At 41.9% G+C, this 14845-nt stretch overlaps 1 protein-coding gene and 1 long non-coding RNA gene across 14 annotated transcripts in view; one reads left to right on the top strand and one right to left on the bottom strand.

Moving 5' to 3' along the window:
- RAD51B (RAD51 paralog B) overlaps positions 1–14845 on the top strand; it is a 738822-nt gene that overhangs the window by 530621 nt on the left and 193356 nt on the right. The window lies entirely within an intron of this gene.
- LOC147364137 (uncharacterized) lies at positions 10441–12606 on the bottom strand. The gene is made up of 3 exons (XR_015134123.1): positions 11930–12606; positions 11256–11366; positions 10441–10737 (listed from the first exon to the last, which is right to left on the bottom strand). It is a non-coding gene; the product is annotated as an uncharacterized LOC147364137 (long non-coding RNA).

Genomic DNA, 14845 nt, shown 5'->3' with positions numbered 1-14845 from the left:
CTTTTCTTTTTCTTTTTTATTAAAAATTTATTTATTTTTAATTGAAGAATAATTGCTTTACAGTATTGTGTTAGTTTCTACCAGACACCAACATGAATCAGCCATAGGTCTACCCATGTCCCCCTGCCCGCCTACTTGAACATCCCTCCCACCTCCCCCTCATCCCTCCCCTCTAGGTTGTTACCAAGCACCAGTTTGAGTTCCCTGAGTCAGACAGCAAGCTCCCATTGGCTATCTATTTTACATATGGTTATGTATGCTTCCCTGTTACTCTCTCCACAATCCTACCCTCTCCTCCCCCCACCCCCAGCCATGTCCATAAGTGCATTAGGCCTCCTATCTTCTGACTCAGTTTACTCGTTCTTTCCAACAATAATGCTTCTTCATCCAATAATAGCAGCAATATATACTGGGTAGTTATGATTTGCCATATTGTGCTGTTCCACTGTGGTTTTGTTCCAGGAAATTTTAAGTGAAGCTTCTCACTTAGGATAGACTAATATTACCAGGCTTGTTCAGCCTGACATAAGTCATATGACATTATTTACTAAAAGACCTAGCTGGTCTTACTCAGCCCAGTTCCTTGTACTTAGAGATTACTCAATAAATATTTATTGGAGGATGAATGCATAGATGAACAACTCTAAAAAAATCCTTCCGATAAAAACGCACACACTGGAGATAATTTTTGCCAACATTTGTTCAAGTTCTCAGTCAATTGGATTTGCTCAAAGACTGCCAAGTGCTCGAAAGGGAGAAGAACAGGGAACTGCTGAGAGAGGTGCACTGACCAGCCAGCAGAGGAAATCCCCTTTCTGGCTTTATCTGCCTTCCTGCCTGTGATGGTTTTCCTCGGCTCAGAGTAGATATGGGAAATGGTGTCACTTTGCCTGGAGCTGACTGAAATAATCAACTCCCACCATAGGGAGAGGAGAGAAATGATGGATATGTGTGAAGAGTACGTGGAAAGGCAGATCAGTGGAACTGAGTTAGAAGATGAGGAGGAAAGCAGAGCAGTTGGTGGGAAGACGGTTTCTGTGGTCAGGCTATGTCTGAGTGGAGAGGGGAGAGATGTTTGGTGTGCTCCTTCCGTGGTGTGGTTTGGCTGCTTTCCCTCTGCTTTCCAAGAGAACTATTAGTGACCAGGGACATCACGTTTCAATCAAGGCAGCTCTCTCTGGGCTGGTAAGCTAGGCTCCCAAGGGTGTGGTGAAGTTATAGCAGGCTGACCAGGGAGTCTCCTGGTCACAAAGGGATCTAGTCACCCTCTTCCGCTGTTGGCGGCTGTTGTGGTGTCTATAAACATTTAGTGTTCACTCACAGACTCATAAATGCTGGTTATTGTCATATGATTGCATTGTCTATGAAAGTGGATTGCCTGGAAAAAGTGATTCCACTTCTTTTTTATATACTCATTGTTCCTGGAACCACTTCCTGAAATTCCAGGCTTCTTTTTTTCTTTTGCTGTCATTTTCTTAAATTACTTCTTTCTCGGAGCCCCAGGGTTCTGGAGATGTTCTTGTGCTAAAGTGGGCTTCCAAGTAGCTTCTGGGAACTGTGTGGAATGGGTCCGGCTCCAGCTGGTCAATGAGGAGGCTCCTTTGCCTCCCGATTATTCCTCTCTGACAGCAGTTGTCGGTCATATTGAAAAGCTAAGGATGTGAGGGGACCAGAGTGAAATTGCAGAGCGTGGTCACCCAGCCAAACTGAAACACACATGATTAACTGACCACACACATGGTCTTGGAATGACATCTCACTTGGGGAGTAAAAGCCAAGGATTGTGGTTAGTGCCCCAGCAGGCCCCAGATGGTTAGAGTTAATATACACCTGTACTTTCTGCCAGGCAGTTTTCATCAGTTTCCTCAGGATGTCAGTGTGTGTGTATAATTAAGAGTATTTAATCACATTATAATTCCCCACAGAGAGATGGGGGTGGGGGGTGGAGTAGGATCACTGGCTTTTACCGTCACAGAGAGTCATCAGTTGAAAAAGAAACTGAGAAAAGCCAAGTCTCTGAGCTATGTCTGTGCCATGCTCCTCAGAAGCTGGGCTGGCACAGCCCCTCCAGTGACACTGCAGTGAAAACTTAACCCACATGTTTTGTTGCAGTCTCAGGGTTCTCGGTGTTAGGTTAGAATACTTGAATTGCAGGAGGAAAACTATGTTTTAATTCTCCCTCCACTGAGGCTGGGAGAAGGCAATGGCACCCCACTCCAGTACTCCTGCCTGGAAAATCCCATGGACAGAGGAGCTTGGTAGGCTGCAGTCCATGGGGTCGCTAAGAGTCGGACACGACTGAGTGACTTCACTTTGACTTTTCACTTTCATGCATTGGAGGAGGAAATGGCAACCCACTCCAGTGTTCTTGCCTAGAGAATCCCAGGGACGGAGGAGCCTGGTGGGCTGCCGTCTCAGGGGTCGCACAGAGTCGGACACGACTGAAGCGACTTAGCAGCAGTAGCAGCCACTGAGGCTGTGTTTGTGGAAACCCACGTGAGGCAACCTTCAGTTTGAAAGGGCAGTGACTCTAGTCTTGTGAAAATAAATGAGGCGAACACTTCAGTCATTTTAAGTTAGATCTGACCAACAGAGTCCATTTAACCAGCATCTGTTGATAGGATTCTAAATAAAAAGAGTGGAACCTAAGCCATGAAATCATTTTTATGTTTAAGTCCTTCATTTTTTCCAGCTTTTCTGTAAATTATCTTTTCTTTATCCTGTCAATCGCCAGATTTAGCTGCTGAAAGTGACTTCTTATTTTGGATGAGGAAACCAAGTCTCATTGACAGTAAGGGACTTTTAGGATCACACAGCTCGTTAGCTAGTTAGAATCTGGGCCACCAGAATTCTCACCTTTTCACTTTACCAGGTAGTCATCCCTAGGATATATATTTTTACCTGTTCTTTAGAAGAATTTTGGTAATATGAGTTTCACTTAAAGCAACACAGTTTTATTTTCTAATTCCATTAAATCGATCATGGTGAATTTCTGTTTAAATGCCATAGAGTTTCCCTGTAATTAGGTTCCAAAATCATTCCTTCATTCATACACTGAAAGAATAGCTATTGCAGATGATACTTTGTCAGTCCCAAGAGAATGCAGAACTTAATACTCTTTAGATGCTACTCAGTATAGTTGATTTGCTCACCTGTATGAACGAAATGAAGATTTTGAGGTTGTATTCCCTTATCTAGCTTTAACTTGGACCAGGCATCTCACAGATTGGATCAGCATAAAAGTATCCTGGTTACTCCAAAAAACACTTTAAAGACATATCCTACTGATGGTACGTTGAGAGCTTCCTAGGATATGAAGGTGACATGGTAAAAGCTTGAAAGGACTCTTAGAGACAAGTGGGGGAAAAAAATCCTCTTGTGAAATCAGCAGCACAGTGTCACATGGCTTTTTCTGGCTCAAGTGAGCCCAGCCCTATTGGTCGTTAGACTCAGATCACTATTCTTTCTGATACCAGATGGCCTTGTTTATATTTCTTATATTCCTTTAGTTTCCTCTGATTCTTCTTTCTAGATAAGAAATCAGCTGGGGGGTAAAATCAGTTAATACTTAATTTGCTCTTAAATGTCTCCCCCTTTTTTTAAATTAAACTTTTTATTTTGTATTGGAGTATAGCCCATTAACAATGTTGTGATAGTTTCGAGTGAACAGCAAAGGGATTCAGCCATACATATACATGTATCCTTTATAGATCTAAAATATCTCCCCTTTGGAAAGTAATCAATGCTCTGTCATTTGGTCCTGGTTCTCCTTCAGTATTTCATTCTCTTTGGATGCTTATGAGCTGGATTCTTATTAAGCAAGATAAAGATATATATCACAAGCTAGTTACTTAACTTTTCAGAGCATCGGCTGTAAGTTTATATTAAGTCTCCCATTCAAGCTTTTTTCAGAATTTTAGCTCTACCTTGTGTGCGAATGTACCAGTTATTCTCAAGCTGGGGTAATGTTGCCACTCCAGGGATGTTTGGCAATGTGTGAAGTCATTTTGTTTCCAACAACTGGAGGGGGATACTTCTGGAGGATGCTGCTAAACATCCTATAATGTATGAGACAGCCCCACAACCAAGGCTTACCCAGCCAACATGCCAACAGTGCTGAGGCTGAGAAGCCCCATGGTGTAGAGTGCAGGGAATGTAACTGAACTAGATGCTGATCATTTACCAGTTCCACTCCTTCAGGATATCCTCCTCTTTTTACAAGGAAGTTGTGCCTAGTTACTTCCCATGAAAGACAGCTGACCCTTAGGGTTGCAGAGTGTGTTCCACCATGAAGTTCCACTTCCAAAAAGGTTATATTTGGTTCCCTCAGAGCAGTGCTTTCTGTACCCAGTGTTCAAGATCTCTACAGGCATATTTTACTGCTTCTAATTATTAGGCATATGATGAAGGGTAGAATATAAGTATTTTCCCAGGTATCCTTTGGTCTGGAATTGACCCCGCTGGCTGACAAGCTGCAGATCCTTAGAGGTGATTGCTTTCACTATGTCCGTCCCAAGGTCCTCTTCTAAGACAGAGGTGAGCAAGGAGCCCCCAGAGGGTCACTGGGTAGGCAAATTTGGGGATATAGGCTTCTTTCTCAATGTCTCTATTTAGGTGCCTGGTCTATTGAATAATTCAGTGACCACTTAAGTTTCTTCTCATGAGTCAGCTTTTCACTTTGCAAAAGCAAAACCCATTTGCATCAGTGACGTTTAAATGAACTTTTTTAAGCCTCTTATTTACCTTACTGAATGAAATAGAGGTGGAATAGCTGGTGTGGAGGACATTTACCAAAATACATAAATCAGGGATTTTTTTAAGCTTCTTTTTCTTTCTGAAGCTCTTCTATTGTTTACATACTGGAATTGTGTTACTAAAGAGATTATTATAAAAATGAACCGATTTTCAAAAGTATGAGGCAGGTTTTCCAGTAGGGCTCAATCTCAGCTGGCCTCAATGCCAGGTGAGTCTCTGAGCAGCTGACACCACATTACCACCTGGAAACAATGACCAGTGAAAAAGAAGCAGAAAAAAAAAAACAAAAACCCTACAAGAAGTACAGTGTGGAAAATAACTTGTAAAGTGGCTGTTTGCCTCCCAAAGTGGCAAGGTCTGGTCTAAGCATGCAAGCATCAGTTATCACATGTGATAAATGCCCATGAAGGAAACTGTTCCACAGTCTATAGGTCTGACTAAAGGAAACTTATTTTGCGTTCAGAATAAAAGTTCCCTTTTCTTGTTTTCATCCCCAAGTTATAAATTATACCCTTCTGAGCATTCTCGTTTGCAACTGTGTGCCTTTTAAGCCGTTGTTATGAGGAATCATATGTCAAGTATAAAATAACAAGAATTCAATAAAATTAACTTTGCTTTTCCTTTAGAACCAAAGGTCAGTATCTCTCCAAAGCTGTCTGAAAGACATTCTCACCCTATACCCCACTTGTGGGTGACAGTTATATTTAGAAAGTCCTGTTACAGCTTTTTTTTTTTTTTTTTCACACAGGATGGTTTCTCTGTGACTATGATCTTCTGAGATGAGCCAAGAGGGCCGGGTAGAGTTAGATAGCGTGAGGACAGAGGAGAAGCTAGTGGGAGCACATTGCAAACAGAGATGGGAGAGTTAAGTTACTGCAATTGCCATCTGTCTCTGTTTTGCTAACTCATTAGCTCGGACACCACATTGTGTTAATCCCCACTTCCCCTGGCTATGAGCTTGATCCAGATCTCCAGGAGATAGTGGAACTGCTTAGCCTGACTCTCCTGTCAGCTGGCTACTGCCTTCCACAGTGGGCAGTTTGCCAGGCCTGCACCTTTCCAGAAGACTCTTTGGCCTTTTATTCACTAGCACCCTGTTCCCTGCACCTGCCCTCACCCCCACCGTGCCACAGCCCAAGGCAACTGCAATTTCAGGCTGACCATCTTGAAAGTTTGATGGCACTACATACTATCAACCAAATGGTCTTTCATCCTTTCTGAAAATGCTGAGGGGCACAAGAGCCCATTGGGCAACTAAGAACAAGTGAGCCCTTATTTGTCCCCCAGGACAGTACTGAGGAGGAGTAACCAGGAGGACAGAAATATCTCATTTCTGGTCCTAGTCCAGCATTAAGAACATCCAATGATGATACTTATGGAACTTTTTGAGACTAGTTTTTCAAGAATGTCATTGTCTCTGCTGACAGACTGGTTGGGCTATGCGAGTCATTTCTGTTCACTTATTTTGACCTCTCTGGCCCTTGGTTTTCTCACCTGTGAAAAGGTGTTTTCTGAGGGCTCAATATTTTGTGAAGTCTTTTTCAGCTCTGAAAATGAAAGTATGTTGTGCTTGTTAGTAGTAAAATTTACTAATCTTGCCAGACACTGCTCTGGGCATTTAACATATATGAACTCATTTAATGGTACCTATGATTCATCTAGTCAAGGCTATGGTTTTTCCTGTGGTCATGTATGGATGTGAGAGCTGGACTGTGAAGAAGGCTGAGCGCCAAAGAATTGATGCTTTTGAACTGTGGTGTTGGAGAAGACTCTTGAGAGTCCCTTGGACTGCAAGGAGATCCAACCAGTCCATTCTGAAGGAAATCAGCCCTGGGATTTCTTTGGAAGGAATGATGCTGAAGCTGAAACTCCAGTACTTTGGCCACCTCATGCGAAGAGTTGACTCATTGGAAAAGACTCTGATGCTGGGAGGGATTAGGGGCAGGAGGAAAAGGGGACAACAGAGGATGAGATGGCTGGATGGCATCACTGACTCGATGGACGTGAGTCTGAGTGAACTCTGGGAGTTGGTGATGGACAGGGAGGCCTGGCGTGCTGCGATTCATGGGGTCGCAAAGAGTCGGACACGACTGAGCGACTGATCTGATCTGATCTGATGATTACAGATGGACTTCCCTCGTGGCTCAGTTGGTAAAGAATTTGCCTGCAGTGCAGGAAACCTGGGTTCAAGCCCTGGGTTGGGAAGATCCCCTGGAGAACAGAATGGTAACCCACTCCAGAATTCTTGCCTGGAGAATTCCATGGACAGAGGAGCCTGGAAGGCTACAGTCATGGGGTCACAAAGAGTCTGACTCAACTAAACAGCTAACATTTTCACTTACTTTTTGATTACTGATGTCCTCTGTGATTTACAGACGAGGAAACTGAGACAGTGAGAGATTAAGTAGTTTGTCCAAAGGCACACAGCTAGTAAGTAGCAGAGCCAGAGCTGAAACCCAGAGCTCAGCTCCAGAGTCTGTGCTTTTAGCCACGTAATGTGGTTACTTATTGTGGCCCCTTAATCTGCCTATTTCCTCAGCATTGTTTCCAGAATTTGTAGGTTCTTCAGATGTGCTCTTATTAACGTTTAGGGCTGTATATTTGGAAAGTTTTTGTTGCCCCTTGTTTTTTACAAATTTAAACTTTGAGATAAAAGCAGGGACTTGCGTAAGGCCACACGTAAGTTCTTGTTCTTCTCGGAAGCCAGAAGCCCCTGCTTTCTGGCTGGGGCCTCCATCTGCTAAGTGTCTCTCCTACACATCACGAGCAGAAAATTCAAATATTAGAGGTTAAGTATTCTTTGACCTGCTTAACCCTTTCAACCAGGGCAAATCAGGAACAACTCCACAGACAATTGGGTTAAGTTCCCAATTCAAATGATGAATGATCTACACAGGATATAAAGCCTTTACAAGCCTATGACATAGACAAATGTAGCAATAACATACCGTTCCCCACTTCTCTCCTTGGCACTCAATAGCTCACACCTCTTGGGATGGCAGGAGTTACAGAGAACTCTGCAGACTTCCTCCCACTTTCAGTCCCTGCAGGGCTCATCAGGGAATTTTAACAGCAGGAGGTGATGGAGAGCTTGCTCTTTTTGGTCCTTCCTGACTCTCTGCCCTGATACTGCCTAGAACTCTTTGGCCTTTACCGTCTCCTCCAGTCTCCCTGGATCGCATGTGCCTTTAGCATTAGAGGGTTTGAAAGCCAATCCAGAAACCTTCATTATAGAATTCTCTCTCTCCTCACCCCAGGAGGGTTTCCCATCAAGCAACGGGAGGGTGATTGTTTTAGCCTCTCATTTAGTTGTGCCTTTCCACCTTCCTGGCAGTAGTTGCCTGCCGAAATGTCCTGGGACCTGGGACCACATATGCATTTAGGATGCCCAAAGACTGGTTTGTGACATGGGAAAATTAAAATCCAGATAAAACTCTACATTGATATCACCTCTCCTGTTCAGGTCTGGACCTATAGCAGAATGAAATTAACCTCAGTGAAGTTAAGCTCTCGACCCATTCCCCTCAAATTCCAGTTCCATGTTTAACCAAAGACACACAGAAATAAATGTGTGTTGGCAGAAAGACAAACCCTGAGATGAAGTAGGAGGGATGTTGGCTGATAGAAAGGCTGTTTTTTCATTTCTTTTACATTGCAGCAGTCTCAGATGGATGGTATCCAGGTAACTTGTAGTGCCTGCACCTTATTAAACTCCTGTTTGATTCAGAATTTACAGTTAAAATGCACCTGGAATACTTCAAGCTAGAACAAGACTTTGGTTCATTTGTTCTCAAAAGTGGTATACAAATTGATGGTGCAACCTACAGCAAGTAATAGAAAAAAACTTTCAGAATTAAATTTTTGTTAATGCTTTTATTTCTTGATTTATAAATTCAACAATGCTGATTTAGTGTCAACTCTTTGACAGATGTTGTGCCTCTAAAGCAGGATGCACATATGGGTGTGTTTTCCCTATATTTATCTTTATAAGTTAGGACTCTTTTTATTCCAAGTGTCAGAAACCATCCTTGAAGTAGCTTAAGCAGAAAGTGGAAATTCTCAAAGGATACTGGTGTATCTATAGGAACTAAAAACTGGAACATAGCTGATTTCAGGAACAGATGGAGCTGGTATTAAATACCATCAAGTCAGTGTGAGTTTTTTCCTCTTTCTCTCTGGCAGTTTTACACACACACACACACACACACCCTGTTCATCTTTGTAAAAGAACTTCCACCAAATGGATATGCCCCTAGACCTGCATTGTTGATACAATAGTCACTAGACACATGTGGCTATTAAGCATTTGAAATGTACTATATGTGTGAAATATACACTGGATCACAAAGACTTAGTATTAGGGAAAATAATGTAAAATATCTTAATTTTCATATTGATTTCATGTTGATCTGATAATGTTGTAGACATACTAAATAAGATATATTATCCACGTTTATTTTAACTTTTTCTTTTTTTCATGTGGCTATTACAAAATTTTAAATTATATTTGTGGGCTATATTGTATTTTTATTGGACAGTGCTTTTCTAAATGGCTTTACCAAAAAACTACAGCAACACAAACCTCCCCACTCCTGACTTGGCTTCCTTGAGGCACACTGAAGGGACAGAGACACAAATCACTAAATATATGTCATCTTACTACATCTTTTTCCTTTTTGTTTACCATTCATGGTAACTTCTACTTGAGCTGTAACAGTTTCCTCTTTTTGAAAGTGGATTTATACACTCCCTCACTTCAAAAATATTTATTGAGCCTCTATTCTGTGCCAGGACTTGCATTAGGCGCTGGGGATATGAGGTCCTGGCCTTCACAGAGCCTCTCTTCTAGCAAATATAGTCACTTTCGCTTGTTTTTATGAATGCACGCTCAGTGCGGGAAGTGCACCTCCCAGTGTGGCCGCATCTGGTCCAGGCTGATTCATCAAGCCTTATAGTGAGGCTGAGTCAAATGAAAACCTGGATTTCCAGAGTCACCATCAACAGATCAGGACCCTTCTGTGACGCAGATTTGAATTTCTCTTCCTGCTTTTGTGGAGCCTGGTTCCAGGCCCCCTTCCTCAGAGATGGAGCTACGGGGATACTACCGTCTTCTCCTTGGGATCACCACCATCCAAAGGAGACAGTTGTATACCTAAAGTTCAGTTTGAAGTATCTCTCCCCACCCAAAAAGAATTGCCGTTTCTCTCGACTTCTTGACTGTGTGTGTGTGTGTGTGTGTGTGTGTGTGTGTAAGGAAGCCTCTGGATGTGGGTTTGGTTTAGCTTGGTTTGGTTTTCATTTCAGTAACTTTAAAAGTGCATCATAATACAAACAAAAAGGTGTATGCATCATAAGTGGACAACTCTGTGAACTTTTGCAGCAAACACACATGTATAACCACATCAAAGTAAGAAAAAGGGACATTAACATATCCTGGAAGCTCCCCATTTCTATCACTACCCCAAACGCCTCCACCAAAGGTAACCACCATCCAGATTTCTACAAACATAGATTAGTTTTGCCTGTATTTAAACTTCATATAAACAGAATCATATAATAAATTTTCTTTGGTAATGTTGCCTTTTGCTCAACATTATGTTTATAAAATTTATCCATGTTGCTATAGGTACCAATAGAAAATATAACCAAAAAAGAAAATAAAAATCACAAAGGCATTCCATAAGATAATGTAAAATATCAGTGTTTATAATTTTATCCACTTTTCTATGCATATAATACTTATGTACATTTTTTTTTTCAAAAATTAGACCATTGTGCACATACTACTTCATGATTTGCTTTTTTGTTTAATATATCAGATCTACCAAAGTATTCTAAACCTTGGTCTGTCTTGAGGTTGCATTCTGAATTGACCTGAAAGGTAATATAGAAAAATGAAAACTTACCTTTTAAAAATCAGGAACACACATTATTATCTGTATTAGTCATTTTGATAGATCTGATCAGGCCTCCAAAAGACTTCTGAATAAAGATAGTAAGCAAATGGACCAGTGAGTCATCAGGGAAATCAGATACTCAGGATTGAATTGGACCTCTTGTTTCTCAATGAATCTTCTAAATTTCTCTCTACTCTTTTAAATCCAGGTTTTCTGATAACCCATTCGGAATCCAGGTAATCCTGTGAGTGACTTATTGGAGTCTCTGGTTTAGTCCTTACACTCTTATCCTAGGTAAATTGATAAAATGTCCTCTATTTCTCAAATGGAGAATCTCATTGCCACATCTGTTTGAGATCATAAGAAATAATACTTACATAACATGTTTAATATCTTTGAATGAAAAGTTCCTTGGAGTTGCTGACCATTTAAAATTTCCTCAACTAACATTGTGGAAACCCATTGTCATGGAGATAGTTGATGAGCTGGGTCATAAACTAGACAGCAAATCTTGGGTATTGGAAACATCTGAGCCCTGAAGCTCTAGTCATTTATTTCAAAAGCTACCCATTGATTTCCTAGATGTTAGCATAGAGAACTTACCCTGTTGTAGTTTTTATTTCCATGATGAATCTCCCCATTTGGGTCTTCATCCTTTCCCATTTGGAATGTATCCACTGGCATATGCCAGCAGGTTCTCCTGAGTGAGGTCACCTGGAACAATGGTATTCTGACTTTAACTTTCTTCTGTAGGAGTGAAGAAAAGTGGCCAGGAAAGCTTGAATTCCTGACCTGAGACTCCTCAGACACTGTAAGGCACCCCTAGGGACCAGCACTGGATAAAACTACAAAGATAGAAAATATAGTATGGCTGGGGAAAATGCTGGAGCCAATCTACGCAGAGATACAGTAGTTTTAGGGCATATTAGAGATGGAGAAGGTATTAGAGGCCCTCTAATCCTACTCCTTCATTTTTCAAGTCGAGAAACTGAATCCAAGGAAGTCACAGCATGAGTTCATCACAGAATAAAGTTGGAAGCTCACTTTATTGTTCTGTTACCTACCCAGATGTCTGTACTGTTCAGGAGATACAGGGAAAGACATGTCAGAGGAGTGGTTAGGGTGAGCTCTAGGCTACATTATACTAGTACTATCCTTAGTAGGATCCAAAGCCATACACTTCTCTGGGCCATTCAAGGATAAACTGAGAACATTAATCCATTCTTCCCCTTTCCTCACCTTGGGATTATAATGGGGAGAGATATTTGGCTTTTTACCTGCTTGGCACTGGAAACTTGACCTTCTTCTGGAGAATTCAAACGTTCAGTTCAGGAGATATTCAGAAAATGCCTTCTTCCAGAATCAGGTGATGAAGATCAATTGCTATTAAATTTATAAAGCTTTCCTTCTCTCCCTCTCTCGTCCCTCTTTCCCTCCCTCCCTTCCTCCTCCCCTCCCTTCCAGTATTCTTTTCTAAATTTAATTCTGATGACCTCTTAACTCCTGCTTTTCAAGTTCAATTACATTTCTGTTGTCACAGATATATCTGTGCTTGAGGCTTTAGTATGCAGACATATTGAACTTCCCTTCTGTAATTCTTCCGGGGTCAGTTTGCTTTATGGTCTAGGTCCAGGAAATTAGAATATTTCCAATTCATCAGGGACCATCTTGGCCTTGAGCAGAAGTGGCGTCTGAATCATTACCTAAGAGGGCTTTGTAGATTGTCACAGTTGGCAGCCTCCAGGCTTGAGCTAATCCTGGAAATTCTTTAACTTCCCAGAAAGAAGGTTCCACAAGGTCAGGCTGAGGTCCTCAGAGAGAGCAGATGGAATAAAGCTTGCAGCTAGTCACTTTTGCAGCTGGATATGAAGATAAATAAAATTATACCCATTTTTTTTTTTTTTTTTTGCATCATCAAGTCTTTGACTTTCATTTGTTCTTTACTCTTTTTTCCCTGTATGTGGAGGGGGGGAAAAAAAAAGAATGTGCTGCAATCAGTGAAATAAAAGCAAGCAAACTTGTTGACTCAGTTCCCATGGTGAATGCAAGGAAGGCCAGGCCAATAGAAACAACTGAGATATTACAAAAATGTGTTTCTTTCTGGCGGCTACACAGTCAGTCCTTTATATCCAGTCATTGTAATCAGCCCATCACCCAAGACTCTTTCCAAGGTCATTATTCTGGTTGCGGGGGCTGCTTCTCCTGCAAACAAATGTTGATTTTACTAAAAGTCCTGTCTCTCCAACCCTCTTTGTGACAAAGAGTATCAAAGCATCATTCTTGAAAAGAAAGTATAAAAGATCAGAGAGATAAAATACTTCGGGTTTTCTAAATGCTTAGACATATCTGGCTCAAGCAACACAAATTATAAACTATGAAGCCACCTGTAAAATCCTGTTTTAATTAACTTGAAGGCACACTAATGTTATTTCATTAAAATGAAATTCTCTTTAAATGGAAAACCACCACTGCAGGGTACATTGAGGGCATTGTTCACATGGCTTTTAGGGTTGGCAAGTGAACCCTGTATTTAGAAAAACTAAAGCAAATGCTATTTCCTTGGAGCCTTCTTAAACTTTGAACGACTTGTCATAGTTTTCTTGGAATGTAAGGAGTATCCCTCGGTAAGCCCTGGGCAAACTCGAAATGTTGTTTGCCAATTCTTTTTTTTGATAATCTTTCCAGGCTTCTTCCTGTTCCCTGCCTCCCTCCATCTCTTTAGTCCTTAGCCTTGATGTTCCAGGACTACCTCTCGCATCTCCCACCTGGAAGACTGATTTGATGCCACTGTCGTTTGGAAGGATATTGGATGACACAGAGGCTCTATGAGGAGACAAGGGTGCTATTTCAGACTTACAAGCAAAATGAAGCTCAGATTGTCACAAGGGGCCGGTGAAACATAGAGGCCCTCTTTTGAAATTCTCACTCCACTCATGATCTATGGAGCTGGAAAGAAAAGTAAAAGTGCTAATTGCTCAGTTGTGTCCGACTCTTTGCGATCCCCTGGACTGTAGCCCACCAGGCTCCTCTGTCCATGAAATTCTCCAGGCAGGAATACTGGCGTGGGTTGCCATTTCCTTCTCCAGGGGATCTTCCTGATATGGGGATCAAACCCGGGTCTCCTGCATTGCAGGAGGATTCTTTACTGTCTGAGCCACCAGGGAAGCCCAGTGAGCTGGAAGATACCTTAAAGATCCTCTCGGAAACCCCTCAATTTCCCGTAGAGAACGTTGAAAATCAGAGGTGAAATGACTTATCCAAACCAGTTAGGACCACCCCCGTGGGGCTTCTCCAGTCGACTCTTGTCCTACTTCCTCCAGCAGTTCTGTGGACCTGTTGATTACAACACTGCCCACGGCCAGAAAATCCTGCCCCATCAGCAAAACAGCTTTCCAGGCTGACATAGGACATGTCCCGTTAGAAGACGGCTGAGTTTTAGCTCCAGTTCTGCCCCTGCTTTGTTGGCTCAAATGAGTCACTTCTTCCTTTGTCTATTTCCCCTATTGGTAAGGAGAAGATAATGAACCTTTCCACCTATCAGGCTCACTTGAGTGTTGTAAAGAATAATGAGGTGATATTTGTAAAGTGCTTTGAGCGGCTGGGAAAGAGGAGGGGGTGGGCTCAGTAGAAAGCATTATTAGCTGCAAGCACTTATCAATTGAGCTGTTTAACAATAGCAGAGAGTAAGAATACCCAGAAATGAATTCCAGGGACTCACCCTGCTTTGAATTTAGGAGGAGGATTAGTGGGGACCTAATAGGTATTCCACTTCTCCAGTTTCTTTAGAGTACCGTCAAACTAGGAAAGGTAATTACATTCTTCTATGGCGGCTTCAGCCTGGAGTTTCAATTGGGATGTCAAAGCGTACTTGTCTTCTATTCTCCTCCTGAGGCTGTGTTCTGTTGTAATTGTTAAAGCCTTGGGCATCTTCTATCCCCAGGGGTAAATTCACTTAGGAGCTATACAAAGTCATTTCTGTGTAGTGGCTGGGCTGCTGTTTATAAGGTTGATTAGTGGAGCTTTCTAAATCTAAAGCGCCTGGGGAGCAATTTGGATGAAGCTGGGAAATAAAAAGGCAAAGTCTTCATCATGGTTGATCTTTTTTTATTACACTGCTCCATGGGAATTTTCTCAGTAACTCAGTATATGCACAGTGCAGTATGGCTGGATAGCCATTGCCACATCCTCTTTCC

Source organism: Bos grunniens, chromosome 10, assembly GCF_055505025.1.
Source record: "Bos grunniens cultivar Pamir isolate PY7600 chromosome 10, Bosgru_T2T1.0, whole genome shotgun sequence".
In the NCBI taxonomy this organism is placed as follows: Eukaryota; Metazoa; Chordata; class Mammalia; order Artiodactyla; family Bovidae; genus Bos; species Bos grunniens.
Note: the sequence above shows the minus strand (reverse complement) of the source record. Positions and strands in the feature narration are given on the sequence as shown.